This window comes from Pinus tabuliformis, chromosome 6 (assembly GCF_031772625.1).
Source record: "Pinus tabuliformis cultivar Carrire ecotype Pingquan chromosome 6, CPIR1, whole genome shotgun sequence".
NCBI lineage: Eukaryota > Viridiplantae > Streptophyta > Pinopsida > Pinales > Pinaceae > Pinus > Pinus tabuliformis.
Genome location: NC_142292.1, coordinates 693,213,523 through 693,235,076, shown reverse-complemented (window position 1 = coordinate 693,235,076; position 21,554 = coordinate 693,213,523). Strand labels below are relative to the sequence as shown.

The window sequence follows — 21,554 nt, the reverse complement described above, 5'->3', positions numbered from 1 at the left end:
CAATCTATTCACTCCCCAGTGGAGTCGCCATTTTGTTATCGGGAAATCTAGTGTCTATGCATAGCTGCTAGTCCCACTAAGGCTAGTAGCTACCTTAGAAACAAACAAACTAAAACCACTTACGTTTTCCTTTATGAGAAGTAGATAAGAGGGGAATAAAGGAGACCATCCTCTGTCTTGTGCTTGGTTCCTTGCTTAATTCCTCTCCCTTCTGATAGATCTTTGTCACTCGCTTCCTTGTCTACCCAGCTTCAAAGAGCACCTGTAGAATCAAAGCAGCATAACACTATCCAAGAACAGAGTTCTACTATCATAAACAATATAGGACCAGATATATATTGACAACACAAATGCATATATCATCAATCATACAAGAATGTGGAGGAAAACTTGAATAGCTTTATTAATAATCAAGAATAGCAAAGAGGATTACAACCAATTGTTCTAACCCAGCGTCATCCTCTCAGCAAGAGAGCCCTTCTTCACCTCATGAAAAGCTTAGATCACCCAACACTATGATGTTACACCACGAAACCAGCAGCACTTCCTTACAAGATACAAAATTCCAGCCTCCGGATCTCTGGGATGAGGGATCCATATATAGATGTATGCAAGGGGGGTGATTCAGCTTTTGAGATTTGATTAGTGTCCTCTCTTTGATAGTTCTTGATTCCACTTGGAGATTGATGATCTCTTACTCATCCTTGGGCGAATGTAGAGAGGCAAGTGTCACAGGAGAAGTTTCTGGAAGATTCCATGATCCTCCACCTTGCAGATTGACCCTGCCATTTGTCCACTCTCACCCATCGCACCCCATAGAAGGGCTTTTCAGTATGCATCGCACCTCCCGTGTGCATTTAGGTGGGATGCAGCGCACTTTGACCATGGAGCAAGTGAGATGGTCCAATTTTGACCAATTCTGAGTAGTTTTTCATGGAGAACTTCTGGGAGATGATGTAATCAACTGACCTTGTTCTTTTAGGGGTTGGAACAACACTTTTAGGGACTTAAGAGCCCTTGGTTTATGGACATTTATGATTGGGGTTGCAGTGCCCAAAAATGTCTATAACAAATACACAGAGATTTTCCCCTAGATCCCAAAACCGGGACTACCAGATTGATTTTTCATTATATTCCTTTCAATGTTACAATACATATATATACATGTTGAAGCATTCACAAACCCCAATCCATTAACCCTGGATAAGAAGATAGTTGTAGGTCCCTTGATTGAATCTACAAATACCATGAGTAGAAAACCATCTGCGCAAAACCATTTGCAAAACCCACGCACAAAACCATAGGTAAGTCCGCTCACCTAATATAGGGTCCAAAAAAAACTCTCGGTGCACTGCTCCGAACCCCGCACAAGGGGGCTACCACTCCCCTAAAACCCCCCAACAGGACGGGTCGCACCCCCCTGTGACCCCCCTGCTGCACCCAACGTAACGAACAGGGAAAGAATATAACACACACCCAACATTCTCCCACTTGTTGTTTTCTTTTCCACACATGGGGTCACATGAGAGTTTAGTCATTGGTCAAACCCTGCAACGCCCATTGTTTCTCTACACCAAGAAAACTTCTTAGTGGGTCAGTACATAATTGAGTTCTTAGCAACATTTCTAAAGTCGATACTCCCATTGATATCACTGCATTTTTATGATCTTGAGATGGTTCATTCCACCAATTATATACAATACCTTCCATTCTCCTTTTTGTTAAGGCAAATATGGATTGGTTATCCAATCTTCTAGCAATTTTCATTTGATATAAACTACCAATCCAAACACTAATAACATCTTATGGATCATCTAAATTATCTAAATCAAGTATATATCCATTTGAGCTAGCCGACATCAAGCCTTCTTCAACCTTTGGATATTTTTGAACATGTTTTAGGATATGAACTTTACTTATACTTGGTCGAATAAAATCGGTAAATAATATTGAAGCTTCTGTTAATCAGACCTTGGATTTCTTAAGATCCATCTTTGGTATTTTTTCTTTAGATGGGTTCAACTTAGAAATTTCTGGTATCTCTCCCCCATTGCAAAAGGAACTAGAAGTTGGCTCAATAGAATTCATTTGACGAAAAATCTGAGATAAATCAACTATAGAATCTTCAGAGCTTAAATATGTGGTAGGAATACCTCATGCTTCTGCATAATAATGTTGTTTCTTTTTCTCCTTGAGCTCCTTCCTTTTTTCTTTATTTTGTTTTTGAACTTGTTTTTTTACTTTCTCTGCTTGTTGTTCATTATATAGTAATTCTATATTTTGCATAATTAAGTCAGCCTGAGTGCCCAACTCATATATAGTTAATTCTACATATTTGCACCAATTAGTAAGATAATTTCCCAATTGGTAGATAGGATTTGTATCTTTTGGCTTATTGGCATCAACTTCTAACATAGGAGCACAGTCTTCTCTGTTGGTGGGTTATCTAATATTGGGCAAGCTAGTACTGTTGAACCTTGTTTTAGGAGGCCATGTTCCACCTCTACAATATATATGACTATTTACTTGTTAATCCCCTGCTACTCATCGAATAGGATGAAATTCGCGGAAATATTTGGCAAAGAAATGATTTTCTTCAGGAATAATAAGTTCTTGAGGACTAGGGAAAACTCGGGAAAACTTGAGTGATTGGAATATTTGAAATTTATGCTACATCAGTACAGAGAGGATTTATAGAGGAATGTTTAACTAGTTTAGAACACTTATATAAAATAAGTGGTTCTTTTGGAGGAATGAGTTTGACTTGACCATTTTTTACTACTACTCTTTTTGGGATTTTACATTTTTTTATGTGCTTCTATTAACCTACACTGAAAATACCAGTCACTTGGGAGACCAACTTCATCATAAGTGTTAGAAAATTATATATCACAGAGCAATGGAACACATAAAATATATTGCAGAAATATAAACACAGAAAACGCATAAAACAAGAGAGACACAGATATGCATGGTTCACCCAATTTGGGCTACGTCCACGAATGAACAACGAGTCCTTCCTTTTATATTATCCAGCAAAATGAAGAGATATAACCTATAGCAGATCCGTTGTAATTCCGTCTTCGCTCTCACACAATCTCCTCTCTCTTTCTCGCTCAGAATACAGATCTACATAGACACAATACAATTCCCTCATATATAGCGAGGGGTTGCCTTATAGGGAAAAAAACCCTAAATTAAACATAACTTCTATCGTCAGATCTCCACCTAATGAACGGCCTAGATTGACTACGAAATTACAACATTTTATAAGGCAATTTTACATCTATTTTTAGCTTTGAGGGCGCTGCCCCTAATCCCCTGCCAAGGGGGGCTCCAAATAATCGTCGCCCCCACCCCCCCTAGACCCCTGATCTGAAAATGAAACTACTTGTATTTACTGTTCAAGGTATTCATTTCCATTAAATTATATATGCAAACTGTTACTCATGTCTTGCAATTGAAACAAAGTGTTTTTAATAACTTTCTGAGTCTTATGTGTGAAGGAGTATTATTTCAATTTACTATTTAGCATATCAAATCTGAAAAACACAGCAAGATAAAATCACATAATATAACACAACAGCTGATAAGGTAGTTCACCCCTCCTGGGCTACATTTGTCGGGTCCAAGGCCCCCAAATGGGCATGTCCTTGCTCTTATTAGATGCTTAAATTGGTTATACAATGAAAAGAAAGCCTAAACAGGAAAAATAAGTTGTGGAAATGAGTTCAAAACAGATAATAGTAAAGAATGGCTTTTGTTTCACCTCCAATGGTTAACCACAACCCAATACAGCACTAACACTCCCTAGGCCTTGATGGCTCTCCAAGCTTCTATGCCAAAAAAGTACCTGAATATGACTCCGTTGGCTCTGGAACCTATACCATTGGCTCTGGAATGCTCAAAATACTCAAAATCAAAAAAAAAAAATCGCTCAAAAATATTCTCCCTAGTGAAAGTTATGACCAACTGAAGTTTTGTCCAATCTGCCCTAAAGAAACTCCACCAAACTTGGAGTAACTGCAATTAGCTCCGCTAATTTTGGCAATTGGTGCTAAATTTGGAGTTTCACCAGTGAAATTGTCGGGCTGACTATAACCGTCAACCTAAACCGCGCGCATGTGACTGGGATTCTGGTGGCAGTTACGGTTAGCGGGTTAACTAACCGTGACCGCCGGAGTACACTGCGCATGTAACTACGATTCGGGGGCGGTTAAAGTGTTAAGGCTGGCGGGTTGGAAATTAACCATGGCGCAAATGGTGGCATGTGAACTCGTCTCCTGGGACCACTGGTGGTCTATCCCCCGAAACCATAACCTGTAACATAAAAAGTATAAACCGCGAGCTAATATGGTTAAGAACTGCTACGAGGGCGGGCCAGTCGGGCCTGAGGGATGGTAGCACAGATACCAGCGATCGAATCTTGTGGAGACACAAAAATTTTGCACCATAAACCTGCAACATCCATTCATTAGCTAGCAAGGAATATTCCATGGAATATTCCAAGGAATATTCCAAGAATATTTTGAGGAATATTCCCAAAATATTCTAAGTAATATTCCCATAATATATTTTTTATTCAAAGTCAACCCAGGTCAAACTGGACTTTTGCATGAAATTGTGAATTTTCAAACTTGAATGACTTTCACATACAGTGTCGGATTTGAGTGTCGTTCATGGCTACAGGATCATATCGACGAGGCCTATCCTGTCATTCTACTTTCAACCAATTCTGAGCAATTCAAAATTTGAAAATTTTTTCCACTTACAACATGATCACCTGATCACACCTCCCAAATGGGAAGCTTTTGGACCCCAAAAGCATTCAATTACCTGTTAAGAAGGTGAGGGTACAGCTCCATCACCTTTTCCACCTCCATCCACTTTGCCTTACTTGGTTTGCTACCTTTAAGACCAACCTGAACATAATCAACATTTCCCCTCCTCGAAGTGCGTGATCTTCTATCAAGGATATCATCCTCTTTCAGCTCATCCAAAAATTCTAGCGAGAAATCATCTATGGATGGCAGTTTAATGTCACTTTCATGATCAACAATTAAAGGAGGTTCATACAAACGTAAATTTTCCACATTCACAATGGAATACATTTGCATATATGAAGGCAAATCTAGTTGAAAAGCATTATTTCCAACTTGTTTAAGGATCTTGAATGGACCATAACGAATAGGCTTCAGCTTTTTACCTTCTCCTTGCATTCTTTCCTTACTAATATGCAGCCATACCTCATCTCCTTCTTGAAACTTATGATCAACTCTATGTTTATCATGTCTCTCCTTGTACTTGCCTTGACTTTTTCAAGTTGTTCTTGAACTTGCTGATGTATGAGCTGAATTTTTTCAATGAACATGCGAGCTTTGTCAATGTCACTATGCCCATCAATGGCAACATCCTTCTCAAGAATTAAATCTAAAGGTGACTAAAGCAAATACCCAAAACAAGCTTCAAAAGGTGAAGTATTTGTAGAAGAGTGCTTGGCCCGGTTGTAAGCATGCTGATTGTAATACAAGTGCTCATCCCAAAGCTTGGGATTCTTGCTGCAATAACCTCTCAAAAGATGTACGATGGTTCTGTTCACTACCTCTATTTTGCCATATGTTTGTGGATGGAAAGTAGTACTCTTCTTCAACTTGGTGTCCATCATCTTCCATAGATTGGACCAAAAATTCCCAACAAATCTGGAATCCTTGTCACTAACAATAGAAGTAGGCAAGCCATAATGAACCCATACATGTTGAAAATATAAATCAGCAGTTTGTTCAGCAGTTATAGTTTTCTTACATGGCATAATAATACACATCTTGATGAATCTATCAACTACTACATAAAGATAATCATGTTGCTTTCTAGATAATGGTAGACCTCCTACAAAATCCATAGAAACACTTTCCCATGGTCTAGAAGGTACCGGCAATGGCGTATATAATCCAAGCTTCCTATTGCTAGGCTTGCTTGTAGCACATAATGAACAACCTCTAATGAAACGTGAAACACTATCTACCATGCGAGGCCAATAACAATACCTCTGTAAATGTGCCACCGTTTTTCTTACCCCGAAATGTCCAGCAATAAGAGAAGAATGAGATTCTCTCATGATACTTAGTCTCTCTCCCTGTGGTATACATAACTTGCCCATATGAAACAGCAAATTATTATGCAAATGATAATCATTCTCCTCAACATGATTCCCTTCACTCAAGTTAGCATACACATCCTTAAAATCAACATCTGATGCATACTGTTCTATGTAGCTCTCATGTACAATAGAATCATTCTTAAGTAAAGTAGTAGCACTAATAATAGGCCTTGAAAGCATATCAACAACTTTATTGAAAATACCTTTCTTGTACCTTATTACCAAGTGAAATTGTTGTAGGAAGCCCATCCATCTGAAATGTCGTGACTGCTACAATTTACTTTGCAACTGCAAGTACTATAAAGGCTGATGGTCGGTATGAACAACTGTTTCTTTGCCCATCAAATAGTGTTTCCACTTTTTGACGCTTTGTACCAATGCATAAAACTCCTTATCATATGTAGGATAATTCACAATAGCACCATTAAATGTTTCAGAATGAAATGTGATAGGCTTAACACGTAGTAAGAGAATTGCACCCATGGCGTAATCACTAGCATCGGTCTGAATCTCGAATGGCTGTCTCAAGTCCGGTAATGCAAGAACTGGAGCTAAACTTATCTTTTCTTTCAAAGACTCGAAAGCTTTCTGTTGCTTGCCTCCCAATTGGAAAGCACGCTTCTCACTTGTCATTGCATGCATAGGAGCTGCTATGGCAGAGAAGTTAAAATAAACTTCTTCTAATACTGAGCTGCACCGAAAAAACTTCTTACCTCTGTAATGGATTTGGGAGTAGGCCAATTTAAAATAGCTTCTACCTTAGAAGGATCAATTCTCAAAGCACCTCCTCCTACTATGTGTCCCAGATAAACCAAAGAAGTATTTCCAAATTCACACTTTGACATTTTACGAAATAACTGATTTTTCTTCAAAATATCAAGTACTTTCTTAACATGCATGACATGCTCTTCTCTAGTCTTGCTGAAAATTAAGATGTCATCTAAGTAGACAATAACGAAATCATCAAGAAAAGGACGTAAGACATCATCTATTACCCGCATGAAAGTTGCAGGTGCATTGCATAAACCAAACGGTATAACAAGCCACTCATAGAATCCTTGTTTGGTTTTAAAATTTGTCTTCCAAATGTCACTTTATTCAATTCTAACTTGATGATAACCACTACGTAAGTCTAACTTAGTGAAATATTTAGCATCTTTCTGCTGATCTAACAAATCATCTATCCTTGGGAGTGCGTAACGATTCTTTACCGTTATTTTGTTCAATGCCCTGAAATCCACACACATGCGCCAAGTTCCATCTTTCTTTGGAATCAACACTATCAGTGACCCACATGGCAAAGTGCTTGGTCTTATGAAACCTTTGTCCAACAAGTCTTTAATTTGCTTCTTTATTTCAGCATTCTCCATGATAGACATGTAGTACATGCCTATGTTAGGAAGAGGACAATCTGGATGTAAATGGATTTCATGCTGAATCTCCCTTTTAGGAGGAAAACCTTTTGTTCCTGAAACATCTCATGATGTGCATCAACTACATCATATAAATCTGATTTAAGCTTGGAATCACAATTTTCAAATGACTCATGATTCACATCAACCTTAGGCTTGATCATAAGAAGTACAAAACTCTTACTTAAATTAACTAGCCTTTTTACCTTTCCCACATTTACCATCGCTATATTTTCCTTCTTGTGATGTGCCCTGACAATGTACTCCTTGCCATCTTTAAAAAGATGATATTTATTTTCATGGCGATGGAAGATCGCTTTCTTGTCAAATAAGTAAGGACTTCCCAAAACAATTCCTGATATATCAAGCGGTACTACATCAAGTTCAACTATGTCTATAAAGTGTGCAGTAATTGCCAAGTGCAATATGCACTTTCTTGAGACTTGTAAGTTTGCATCCTTGCATATCCACCCAAGTGGATAAGGCTTTCGATGTGGAATGGTCTCAAGTTTAATCTGTTTGACCAAGTCTTTTGATATGATATTTTCTTGTGACCCACTGTCAAACAGTGTGTCAATTTTTATATGTTTTGAAACTACCCTCACATGGAACAATTCAATTCTTTCTTCCTCATTAGGAGCTTGTACATGACAGTTTTAAGTACTAGTACTTTAGTTTCAGTTTCCTTTCCCTTCATACTCTTTAAATCCATGGCTGCAATTTTGGTTTCATCACCTAAATCTTGAGGTGTAGTTGTAGTAGTTGTAGTTTTCTTCTTTCCTTTGTTTTTTTTAAACTGATTTCTTTCTTCAGGATAAAGTTTCCAACAATTTTTCTCTTTATGGCCTTCTTTTGAACAGTGTTTACATATCACTTTCTCACCCTCCTTTTTGGCAGATGCATTCTTTTTGCCTTTTCCCTTAAAGGTTTTCTCTTTGTTTTTCCCCTTAAAAGGCTTGTTTCTACCCTCATCAAAAGTGTTTTCCCCTCTAGTCTCTAAATGCGTAGCTTGTACACAAACTTCGTCTAGACTAGTCGGATTGAACATAAGGATAGTATGTTTAAGGTAGTTGTGCAAACCACCTATATATTTCAGCAAAGTGTCTTGAATTTGTAAGTTTACCCCTAATAAGAGTGCTCTTCTCCTAAACTCATGGGTGTAGTCTTGAACATTTTGTCCCTTTAGTTGCCTAAAGTTTTGCTAGTTCATTATAGCCTTTTGTAAATGAGCAAGAGGATAAAATTGCTTCTTAATTGCGGAAATAAATTCAGCCCATGTTAAAGTAATCTTACCATGTTTCTTAATTTCATCCTTGGTCTTGGCTTCCCACCATACCAATGTTGCTCCATCCATTCTTAAAGAGGCTAACTGAATTTTGGTGTTGTCATCCTGTAAGTTTTGTATCCTTGAATAAACTTCCAACTGTCTTATCTAGTTGTCAAGTTTCTCTACATTGACTTCACCGTTAAACATGGGTAATTCAAATTTAACATCTAGCTTTAAAAATGGACTTTTTCCAGAAGATTTAGGCTTATGAGGTTTGATTTACCGAGGTAGAGGATGACGATGGAGATGGCGGATCACCATTTCCTCCGTGTCCTTTCTTTAATTATCATCACCTTTCTTTCCTCTTAGAGAGCCCTCTCCTTCTTTCTGATGTTTAGACCCTTCTCCAACCAACCTATCATTCCTTTCCTGGTATAATATTCTTACCATATCAGTCATGTCCAAAAAAGCTTTTCTGAATACCCGTTCTTCTTCTCTTGGATTCATGTCTTCAGGAACTTCTCCTTCCCTTTCAGACATACTTGAAGCTTCTTCTAAGGCTATTGAGGGTGAATTAGAAGGTGGAGATAATGGCACCCTAGCCCTCCTTGGTTGAGGATTACCTTGTGCTCTAACCAATTGTCCTTTCCCTCTTTGAAGCTTAAGCTTGGTAAGCATTAAAACTTGCAAAACAGTTAAAATATCTTTGCACAAAACTAATACTCAAAACTGAGTTCTGATACCAACTAATCTAAAAATGAAACTACTTGTATTTGTTGTTCAAGGTATTCATTTCCATTAAATTATATGTGCAAACTGTTACTCATGTCTTGCAATTGAAACAAAGTGTTTTTGATAATTTTCTGAGTCTTATGTGTGAAGGAGTATTATTTCAATTTACTGTTTAGCATATCAAATCTGAAATATGTGCAAATTGTTACTCGTGTCTTGCAATTGTGTGGAGGAGTATTATTTCAATTTATTGTTTAGCATATCAGATCTGAAAAACACGGCAAGATAAAATCACCTAATATAACACAACAGTTGATAAGGCAGTTCACCCCTCTTGGGCTACATCTGCCAGGCCAAGGCCCCCAAATGGGCATGTCCTTGCTCTTATTAGATGCTCAAATTGGTTATACAGTGAAAAGAAAGCCCAAACATGCAAAATAAGTTGTGGAAATGAGTTCAGAACACAGAGAACAGTAAAGAATGGCTTTTGTTTCACCTCCAATGTTTAACCATAGCCCAATATAGCTCCAACACTCCCTAGGCCCTGATGGCTCTCCAAGCTTCTCTACTGAAAAGTACCTGAAGATGAGCTTTTTTGGCTCTGAAACCTGTACCATCAGCTCTGGAATGCTTAGAATATCCAAAATCAAAAAGAAAATTCACTCAAAAAGGTTCTCCCTAGTGAAAGTTATGACCAACTGAAGTTTTGTCCAATCTGCCCTAAAGACACTCCACCAAACTTGGAGTAACTGTAGTTAGCTCCGCTAATTTTGGCAATTGGGGCTAAATTTAGAGTTCTGCCAGAGAAACCTTCGGGCTGACCGTAACCGTCGGCCTAAACCGCACGCATGTGACCGGGATTCTGGCGGCAGTTCCAGTCAGCGGGTTAACTAACCGTGACCGCCAGAGTACACTGCGCATGTGACCGCGATTCGGGGGCGGTTAACGTGTTAAGGCTGTGGAGTTAGCAGTTAACCGCGACGCAGATGGTGGCATGTGAACTCGTCTCCTAGGACCACTGGCAGTCCATCCCCCCAAACCATAACCTGTAACATAATAAGTATAAACCGTGAGCTGATATGGTTAAGAACTGTTGCGAGGGCGGGCCTGTGGGCTGGTAGCGCGGAGACCCGCGATCGAATCCTGTGGAGACACAAAAATTTTGCACCATAAACCTGCGGTCTTGGGGCCAGGTGGCGGCCTCCGGGCAGGCCATGTGGGATCCATTCATTGGCCATCAAGGAATATTCCTAGAATATTTCGAGGAATATTTCGAGGAATATTCTCGGAATATATATTTTTTTAAATTCAAAGTCAACCCAAGTCAAACTGGACTTTTACATGAAAATGTGAATTTTCAAACCTGAATAACCTTCACATACAGTGTCAAATTTGAGTGTCGTTCACGGCTACAAGATCGTATCGACAAGGCCTATCATGTCGTTCTGGTTTCAACCAATTCTGAACAATTCAAAATTTGAGCATTTTTTCCACTTAGAACATGATCACCTGATCAACCCCCCTCGCAGCATACATTTTACGGGCGGCGTTGTCACCACATTACGAACTAAGGTCCAACGCGACGATACCTCTTAATAAGGAAGATAATCAGGCTCCACACCCAACAATAAGATACCCCTTCAGTTTTGGCTGGGTTGCATTAGTTAATTGAAAAGAAGTTTGGATGATTAAAGAGATAAACTCAGAATCTTCTACCACAGATAATCCTTGTACACCAACTAAAGCTTTCTAAGCATCTTTATGATGGGTATATGCTAAACTGAGAACATGATCTGGATATATAGTGCTATAGTGAGTACTCAACTTTAGATTTCCAGTGATCAATCCATTGCAGGATGTTCATCATTTTTATGTCCGGTGTCAAATAGCTTGACCAAACAGGGAGAATTTATTCCATGTCTAAATAAAGGAGCTATTCCTATTTCGATCCCCCCAAAATGAATGTAATTATATTTTGATTTCTAAAGATACTCTGCAAACTTTTTTAATTATTCAACAAAAAGTCTATTTAAGGCTATGATTTGTGTGCGTGGCCCAAAAATTTTATTTTGACCTCAGTTTCTTTAAGCAACACCTTTTTCTTTAAGACATCTATCGTAGACTTATTGTAGACCTCATCACAAGTCAATTTAGGAGGATTCAAGGACTGAGGATTTTCAATTTGTGTAATATCAATTTACACTTACCTAGTACTTGGTGAAGATTGGAATTTTGAAGAGCATATTGAAAATATATCGCTAAATAAATACATTGAATCTCTTCCTTCACCACTAATGGGATTTTCTTGTGGAGAAGATGATTGTGTGTGTTTTAATGATTCTGAATAAGTGTACAAAATAATTGAGTAGACCTAATCTGGTAATATTCCTAACGAAACCCTCAATTATTCACTGTTGGTATGTCCTTTAAAGTAAATGTCAGAATAATTGAGTATACACCATCAGATTCTTGATAAGACCCTCAATTATTCACGATTAGAATGCCATGTAAAGTATAAGTCAAAGTAATTGAGTAGACATCGTCAGGTAAAGATTCCTGACAGGACCCTTTATTATTCACTGTTAAAGTGTCCTTAAAGTAGATGTCAGGATCTGGTTCCTATATGGTCGATCCTTTAAGGGATGAGATAACTAGTGGTAGTCCCCACTAGTGCAAATCCATAGGATTTTATAAGATTTGTTGAGTACATGGACTGCGCGCCAAATGACTTACTGGTGTAAGTCATAGGTAACCAAATATTGGGGCAAAATTATATAAATAAGACTCTCTTCTCCTCATTAAGGCATCACGAGTGAACAAAAGTCAATGTGTGTGAAGTATGAGTATTCTTTCTGCTTCTGATCTTATATGAGCATAATAGCCTTTGTAATCAAAGCTTTATAACTTGTTGATATTTATTTTAATATTGAAGCCTAAAAGGTCGCTAATCTAAGGATTATTCTGCAAAATACCTTTATTGCGTAAGACCTGTTGAGAGAAGTAGAAGAAGACGTTGTGATCGATGAGTAGAAGAGACTGTTGGGTTTCTCGTTCAGTTTCAATTCAAGTTTCAGAGCCATTTATTTGGTCGGTCCTACAATTTTACTATACCTTTTTCCTTTCCTTCATGTTGCTTTTTCTTTTTCCTATTCTTCTTATTCGGCCATAGCTTTAACATGTGCCAATGGGTCCACACTCCACGTTTATTCCCTGTCTCGAATTTTTAGGTGCATGGGAATATCTTGAACTTTAAATTCCACACCAATTAAGTCAGTATATCTCGTTTCTTTTGTTAAAAAATTTCTTATCTAATCTTCACAATACTCATTAATTGGATTTGCTTCATATGTTAACCATTCAAGATCAAAAAATACTCTTGAACATGACCAAGATTTTAATATCAAATATACCATTAATAGCACATCAATGCTCCATTTTCCAGATTTTATGACTAGACTTATTAACGATTCTTGATTTATAAAGAAGCTACATGCATGCATGATTTCTAGAAATATGCTATTAAATTCTTCTAATACCACCCTTTTTTCTACAAATGGTTTTAAAGGGAATTCTCTCAACCACCTTTTATATTTAGGTATAATATCATTATGTCCCACCAATGTGTGGGTCTGAAACATTTGATCAAAAGGATTTGATTATTGTGGTGCTTCACCAATGAATATGGTTTCCCACGCAATAATATTTATCAAATAGTGTTTGCTTCTAAAATATCCATGAACTAATGTAGGATGCATCTATTTGGTACACATGTCACAACCCTCCAATAATATCCCAATCCGTAAAAGGTCCATAAAGACTATAGGAGGGAAAAGTATGGTTCCAATCATAAGTTTCATTAAGTGTTTTAAGATATGTAGACTCAATCTCTTCAAACAATTCTGGAATATGGAAATTATTCAAAAACTTTCCAACTAACATGCATATTGGAATTTATTGCAATTCTAACATCTTGGTTGTTGCATATATTTTAAAACCAATATCAATGTATCCAATTAAACCATAATATTATAATTTATGTAAAACCTGTATTTTTTTACGATCCCACATTTCTATCCATTTGTGCCATTGTTTGACCCATTGATTGGATAGATGGCTAGTTAGTAATGCCTCAGTTAGGTAACCTACAATCCCACCATGTGCATCCCAGAAGTTAATCCCAACACCAGCATTTAGTATTGGAGTTATTTCCCATCGTAACCTAGTGCAGATGCTATGTGTAAGACACATTGCCCATGCTTGTTAAGAACTAAGGCACCCTTTTCCCCTTCAGTGACGAAAATAACTTCAGTTCGGGATGCCAAAGTGACATGACTACCTCATCCTTTTCATAATCTGCTCCATTTGTAAGGAACGATGCTTCTTCTTCATTGATCTTAATCAGATCTACCTTATCACATATGTTGAGAATTCCTTTACAAGCTTCCGCGGGAGATGGACACAGTGGCAATCTAAGATTCAGATCATAAGATTATAAAAAACTCCAGCGCTTTTTGCAATCTTCATTGCTTCAATATGGGATGATCTGCATAGTTCTGAGATCAGACTTATTGATCCATAATGAAAAATGCTTTCCTGTCGAAGTAAGTCTACATCAAGTTTAGACATGGTTAGTAACATGTCAGCACTAGGATTACGATAAAACATAAAATCTCGTTCACCATCATCACACAATGTAAAAAAATCAAGTGTTGTTCTCACATTCTTATCATAATGTATGCCTCGATCCAACACACATTTCTCCTTCAAAATGTCAACCAATTGAAACCCAAATTGATCTTCACAAACATTTCCAATGAAAGTTGAGAACCTGCCAAACTTAGCTATTTCTACAGCAACATTTGCAGGTGCACCGCCTAGGGCCTTTTTAAACATTTATGCATGTGCTAACGAAACCCCTGACTTCGATGGGACAAAATCAATGAGCATCTCCCCAAAGCAAACAATCAAGTCTTTTGAGGTAAGCATGCTTCCTTCATTCAACTTTGTACCACACAGCTCCAATCATGGAATCATAACCAAGTTGGTGCCTTAATGGCCTCGATTCACTTGTAGAACCAAAGGGCAGGTGACTGAAACCTCTTCATATACAACATGACAAAAAAAAATTGGTAACCATTTGCCAAAGGCTCTGCTTCTTCTAAAGAAACTGAAAACTATGGATATGAACCTTGATAAGGGCACCAATTGATCGGATCAATATGCTCATCTGAAAATACTAATTTAGAAACACCATAAATATCATAGTCATCTTCATAAATTATGTTTTCAAATGGAATGTCTTCATGTGAATTACACATATTTTCGTTAGTTCATGTGGAAGATCGCTCGGGCTCCATGTTGGGGTCGCATGGTGAGAACCATGACAAGTGCATGAGCATAAGATGGCAAAATGACAAAGAAAATCATTGCGGAATCATGGCTAATACTACTTTCGCTTCCAACAGAGAAAAGTTATGCCCCAAACATATCCTTGGACAAAATCCAAATGGCATAAATGTCAATGGATGTTTCACAACCTTTACAATTCCCTCATTAAATTGTGTTGGGTTGAACTCGTTTGCATCATTTCCCCACAAAGACTGATCATGGTGGATTTCAAGGATTGGAAGCAAAAGTCCAATCCCTACAGGAATTGAAAGCCTTCCAAGATTCATTGGCTTACATGTCTGACCTCGTGAACTATTTGTTGGTGGGTAAAGTATAAGGGCTTCACGTAGAATCATTCCCACAATTTTAAGATGATTCACACCAACCTCATTTGGAACAACATTTTTTCACAGACTTCCAATACCTCTTTGCATCCATGCTCCTACCATTCTTGGTGCATTCCCAGTAAAAACATGGTCCATGTCAACATGATTGATGTGGTATCATGTCCTGCGAAGTAGAAAATCTTGCATTCATCAATGATTTCTTCTGTAGTCATGCGTACATCTTGAAGGTTTCCCCCCAACCATTTTTTTCGAGAAGAGATCATGAGACCAAACAGATCAGTCCCACAGATTCCTGACTTTTCCATGTCAGCAGTCCTTTCCCGAGCCTTAATCACCTGCCTCATGCATTTCCTGATTTCTTTCTCAAACTTCCAACGTTGCATGTTCTTATTTGTAGGCAGAAACTTGAAGCCCAAAACATAAACAATGTGAAGTAATTCAGTTGCGAGAGCAATTTGTTGAGCCTGCAAATTCAAGATGTTATTTGCCTCTGCATAATTGCTTCCAAATATAGCACGAGAAATAACATATGTTTTTAGATCGCAGAACTCTTTACGCACTTCAACTTCTTCTGCACTAGACAACACCAATTCACCCCATTCCTCTAACATATGGCAGTGCTTTCCACAATTCATATACATGATCACAAGGGCACTATGCACAAAGGCATCTGATTGAAATCTCCACATGGGTAGTTTGAGATCTTTGTTTTCACATACACTCCAAGCGCATTAACAGTCTCATTTACAAATGGTGGCCTAATCTCCAAACCATAGATCCCACACTATGTCTTTCATTCTCCCGATCGCTACCAACATAACTAATCTGGTCATCCCTAGATGCAGAGACAAGCTATGGATCCTCAAATGTAAGTGAATAAATCGGGCCAGGCAGGACACCATCTCTTCATTCTAAGCATCATTAGTTGAGCCAGAAGATATCTGCAATCCTAAATTCATTAGAAAAATTTTGATTTACAGTAGTTGTCGTTCTCGTGGATAATATAGATGTTGCGCATCTAAAACATGACCACACAAGGATCTTATTGCCACCTTAAACCCTACCTGGCATAATTAGCCTTTGCGTTGTCCCTGAAACCACCAGTTGATTTCAGAGGGGGTCGATTATGGTAAGTTGTTTTGCACCTAGGGGGACCGAAATTTACCCAATGATGCCTTGTAATCATACGTGATTTTACAAAACTGACTTATTTCGGAACCCCCAACTGTTAAAGCTCGGATGACCATGGGGGCCGAAATTAAACTTCATACATTGATTTGAGAACACGGATATCTGTCATCAAAAAGTATGAAACTTTTACCTCTTATGCTCCCATCATTTACCACACATCGTGTGTGCTCCTCCCTTGGCTTGGCGCTTGAGTGTTGAACTTTGACTTGGCTTATGACTTTGATGAGTTCGAAACATGTAACATGAGACTGACTTAGAGATGGGTTATGGACCCAATAATTTTACAATATATATATATATATATATATATATATATATATATATAACCCAAGAAGTAGTATATGCACCTTTATGCCTCAGAACTGTGTCAGGGAATAAACTGACAGTTTTCAAAAAAATTGTAACTTTCAAAGGTGTCAGAAAAAGTTACAACATCGGCTCCAACTGGGGACTGCTTCCCCCTGTGGGACACAGAGAACTAGTAGACCAGTAGCCTTGATTGTTGGGCATGGAGTCATACCATAAACCTATGACCTGAAGTTACAATATGCTATAATCAAACTGATACTCCCAACTGAAACACTGCAATCCTTAACTGTAACTTTCAACTTATAATCTGACCACTATAACCTATTACTTGAATGCATCCTCTGTTCATTATTGATTATTCCCAGCAGAAAGAATATAAAAAATAAATAAAATTTCACCAAAACCTCTAGCACCATTGCTTGAAAATAATTCTTTATTCATTCACTGCTTGCCAGCTGCTTAAAATGAAACAATCCACACATTGCACACCAAAACTGAATAATCTAATACTCACTAAATTTGAAAATAACTAATTCAACCCCACACAGCCTTTACCTAACTGAACTAAACATTTACACTGTTATGTGTAATCTTCTTTCCAATGTAACCAAGTGAGGAGTGGATTTACTGATAGATCACTTTGCCAGCAACTGGAAACTTGAAACATATTTAAAATATAAAACTCAAACTCCACACGCAATAGATACTTATATGTGAGCTTTAAAAGCTACATCCTCTATGGACATCTTAGATTTCTAATCATGGATAAGAGGAAAAAACATATACTGCTGACTGCAACTATCAATGAGACTTGCACAAACACAGCAGTAAAGGCAACTGATATTTCGAAATAGTGGAATTGGTAACCTAGTGGAATCACCATATGACAAAGTGGAGTCGTTGGGTGAAAGAAATGCAACCAATAAAAAATGCCTACTCCTTGTTCACCAGCAAGGAATAGATCTAATCTTTATTGCTCTCTTGGGAAAGATATCTTCGTTACTTTTCTCCCCAACAACGGGCCAAATGTTGTGCTCATTTCTCGTAGGCAGTCCTTGGCTGCAAAAACTACACCAAGAAGCCAACTCAACCAGCCTTTAGGTTCAAGTTGGCCCTTGAATCAAAGGGTGCTCCCTTAATTGTTACGAGGCTTTGTTTAATGTTGTTCACTATCACTGGACAACAGCCTATGAAGCACAATGGCCAGATTTAGGATTTAGTTTGGGTGGTTGCTGATGATTGCACAATCCATGTTCATGAATAAATCCCTCTCTTGCAAAGTCCTTGCTCAAAGTGTCAACTTCAAGCCTAACAAAATAACATGATTTTTAAATAATTTGACAGAAGAATATAAGGGAATTCCTGATAATTAAGAAGTCATACTCAATACTTAATCAACCAATCAAATTTGGATGGGTGTAGAAGACTTCTACAACCAAATAAGACACATTCAAGAGATGACATGAGGCAAAAATTTAAAGATGTAGAGAGGCTATCTCAGACATACTGTCCAATAAAATAATCTATTTAAATGATTATAAATCTGTGGGGGATTTCAGATAGATTGATACACAATCTATTCTTACCTGGAATCTACTATGTTACTTTGAATGTATGCAAAAATAAGTTATGAAAACACTAGAAAAACATACAGGAAACACAAATTTTGTCATAAACTGGAGCCAGAAAACTTTAATTAGGAAATCTGTAATAAATTTTTACAAAGCTGACAGATTTTGGCATCAAAGGCCAACCATTGTTTATTACAAATGAAACAATATATAGACTAACTATCTCCTAAACTGTTATAATAATTTTGGAATAAAATCTTGAATAATATACTAAAAATAAAACAATCTCTGAATAGTCTGCAAGAAATTTGGAACTGTCTGCAAATTCTTTGCCTAAGAATCGAGAAAGTTGTTGCAAAGTGTCTCAAGTTGTAGGTATTGTTGGAGTGTTTAGAATCGTCTTCTGAATCTATTGGTTTCCAATTGTTCGTTAGATTGCCATCTACGGTCCTTTGGATGCTAAAAAAAAATATCAAAAGATCTGCTTCTAAATGTTGTAGTTAATTTTGACCTTAGAAAATCTCAATCTCTGCCCATTTATTGGGTCATTGTTTGACCTGTTGAATGGATAGATGGATATTTAGTAATTCCTCTGCCAAGTAACCTACAATCCCACCATGTGCATCTCAAAAGTTAATCCCAACACCAACATTTAGTATTGGATTTATTTCCCATCGTAACCTAGTGCAGACGCTATGTGTAAGACACATTGCCCATGCTTTTTAAGAACTCAAGCACCCTTTTCCCCTTCAGTGAGGAGCAATAACTTCATTCTGGGATGCCAAAGTGACATGACTACCTCATCCTTTTCATAATCTGCTCCATTTGTGAGGAACGATGCTTCTTCTTCATTGATCTTAATCAGGTCTGCCTTATCCCAAATGTTGAGAATTCCTTTACAAGCTTCCTCGGGAGATGGCCATAGTGGCAATCTAAAATTTAGATCATAATATAAAAAAAACTCCAACGCATCTTGCAATCTTCATACCTTCAAGATGGGTTGACCTGCATAGTTCTGAGCTCAGACTTATTGATCCATAATGAAAAATGCTTGCCTGTCAAAGTAAGTCTACATCAAGTTCAGACTTGGTTAGTAACATGTCAGTATTGGGATTACGATAAAACATAAATTCTCGTTCACCATCATCACACAATGTAAGAAAAGCAAACGATGTTCTAGCATTCTTATCATGCATATGCCTCGATCTAGCACACCGTTCTCCTTCAAAATGTCAACCAATTGAAACCCAAATCCATCTTCACAAACCTTTCCAATGAAAGTTGAGAACCCACCAAACACAGTTATTGCTACAACAACATTTGCAGGCGCACCGCCTAGGGCCTTTTTAAACATTGATGCTTGTGCTAACGAAACCCATAACTTCAATGGGACAAAATCAATGAGCATCTCCCTGAAGCAAACAATCAAGTCTTTCGATGTGATCTTGCTTCCTTCATTCAACTTTGTACCGCACAGCTCCAATCATGGAATCATAACCAAGTTTGTGGCTTAATGGCCTCGATTCACTAGCATAAACAAAGGATAGGTGATTGAAACCTCTTCATATACAACATGATAACAACATTTTGATAACCATTTGCCAAAGATTCTACTTCTTCTAAAGAAACTGAAAATTGTGGATATGAACCTTGATAAGGGCACCAATTGATCAAATCAATATGCTCACTTGAAAATACTAATTCAGAAACACCATAAATATCATAGTCATCTTCATAAATTATGTTTTCAAATGGAATGTCTTCATGTGAATTACACCTATTTGCATTAGTTCATGTGGAGGATCACTTGGGCTCCATGTTGGGGTCGCATGGTGAGAAAAATGACAAGTGCATGAGCATAAGATGGTGAAATGAAAAAGAAAATCGTTGCAGAATCATGGCTAATACTAGTTTCGCTTCCAACAGAGCAAAGTTCTACCCCAAATATACCCTTAGACCAAATCCAAATGGCATAAATGTCAATAGATGTTTCACAACCTTTACAATTCCCTCATTAAATTTGTTGGGTTGAACTCGTTTGCATGATTTCCCCACAAAGACTGATCATGCTAGATTTGAAGGATTCGAAGCAAAAGTTCAGTCCTTGCATGAATTGAAAGCCTTCCAAGCTTCATTAGCTTGCATGTTTGACGTTGTGAACTGTGTGTTGGTGGGTAAAGTCTCAAGGCTTCATGTAGAATCATTCCCACAATTTTAAGATGATTCACACTATCCTCATTTGGAACAACATTTTTTCATAGACTTCCAACACCTCTTTGCTTCCATGCTCCTACCAGTCTTAGTGCATTCCCAGTAAAAACATGGTCCATGTCAACAGGATTGATGTGGTATCATGTCCTGCGAAGTAGAAAGTCTTGCATTCATCAATGATTTCTTCTATAGTCATGTGTACATCTTGAAGGCTACCCCCAACCATTTATTTTAGGGAGAGATCATGAGACCAAATAGATCAGTCCCACATATTCCTGACTTTTCCATGTCAGTAGTCCTTTCCAGAACCTCAATGATCTGCCTCATGCATTTCCTGATTTCTATCTCCAACTTCCAGCGTTGTGTGCTCTTACTTGTAGGCAAAAACCTAAAGCCCAGAACATAAACACTGTGAAGTAATTCAGTTGTGAGAACGATTTGTTGAGCAAGCAAATTGAAGATGTTCTTTGCCTCTGCGTAACAACTTCCAAATATTGTGCGATAAATAACATCTATTGTTAGATTGCAGAACTCCTTAAGCACTTCAACTTCTTTTGCACCAAAGAACACCAATTTTCTCCATTCCTCTAACAAATGATGATACTTTCCACAATTCATATACATGATCACAAGGGGATTACGTGTAAAGGCATCCGATTGAAATATCCACATGGGTAGTTTGAGATCTTCATTATTACATACACTCCAAGCGCATTAACAGTCTCATTTACCAATGGTGGCATAATCTCCAAGCCATAGATCCCACACTGACTCTTTGATTCTCCACATCGCTACCAACTGAGCTAATCTAGTCATCCCTATATGCATAGACAAGTTATGGATCCTCAAATGTAAGTGAATAAATCGGGCCAAGTAGGACACCATCTCTTCATTCCAAGCATCATTAGTTGAGCTAGAAGATATCTGCCATCCTAAATTCATTAGAAATTTTTTTATTTACAGTAGTTA

At 37.7% G+C, this 21,554-nt stretch overlaps 3 pseudogenes; all 3 read right to left on the bottom strand.

Moving 5' to 3' along the window:
- Positions 1–13,770: 13,770 nt before the first annotated feature.
- Positions 13,771–14,554, bottom strand: LOC149260540 (putative fructokinase-6, chloroplastic pseudogene; annotated as a pseudogene).
- Positions 14,555–15,398: 844 nt separating this feature from the next.
- LOC149260539 (cytochrome P450 CYP72A616 pseudogene) lies at positions 15,399–15,944 on the bottom strand (annotated as a pseudogene).
- A 3,160-nt stretch (positions 15,945–19,104) lies between these two features.
- On the bottom strand, positions 19,105–19,815 carry LOC149260538 (putative fructokinase-5 pseudogene; annotated as a pseudogene).
- Positions 19,816–21,554: the final 1,739 nt, after the last annotated feature.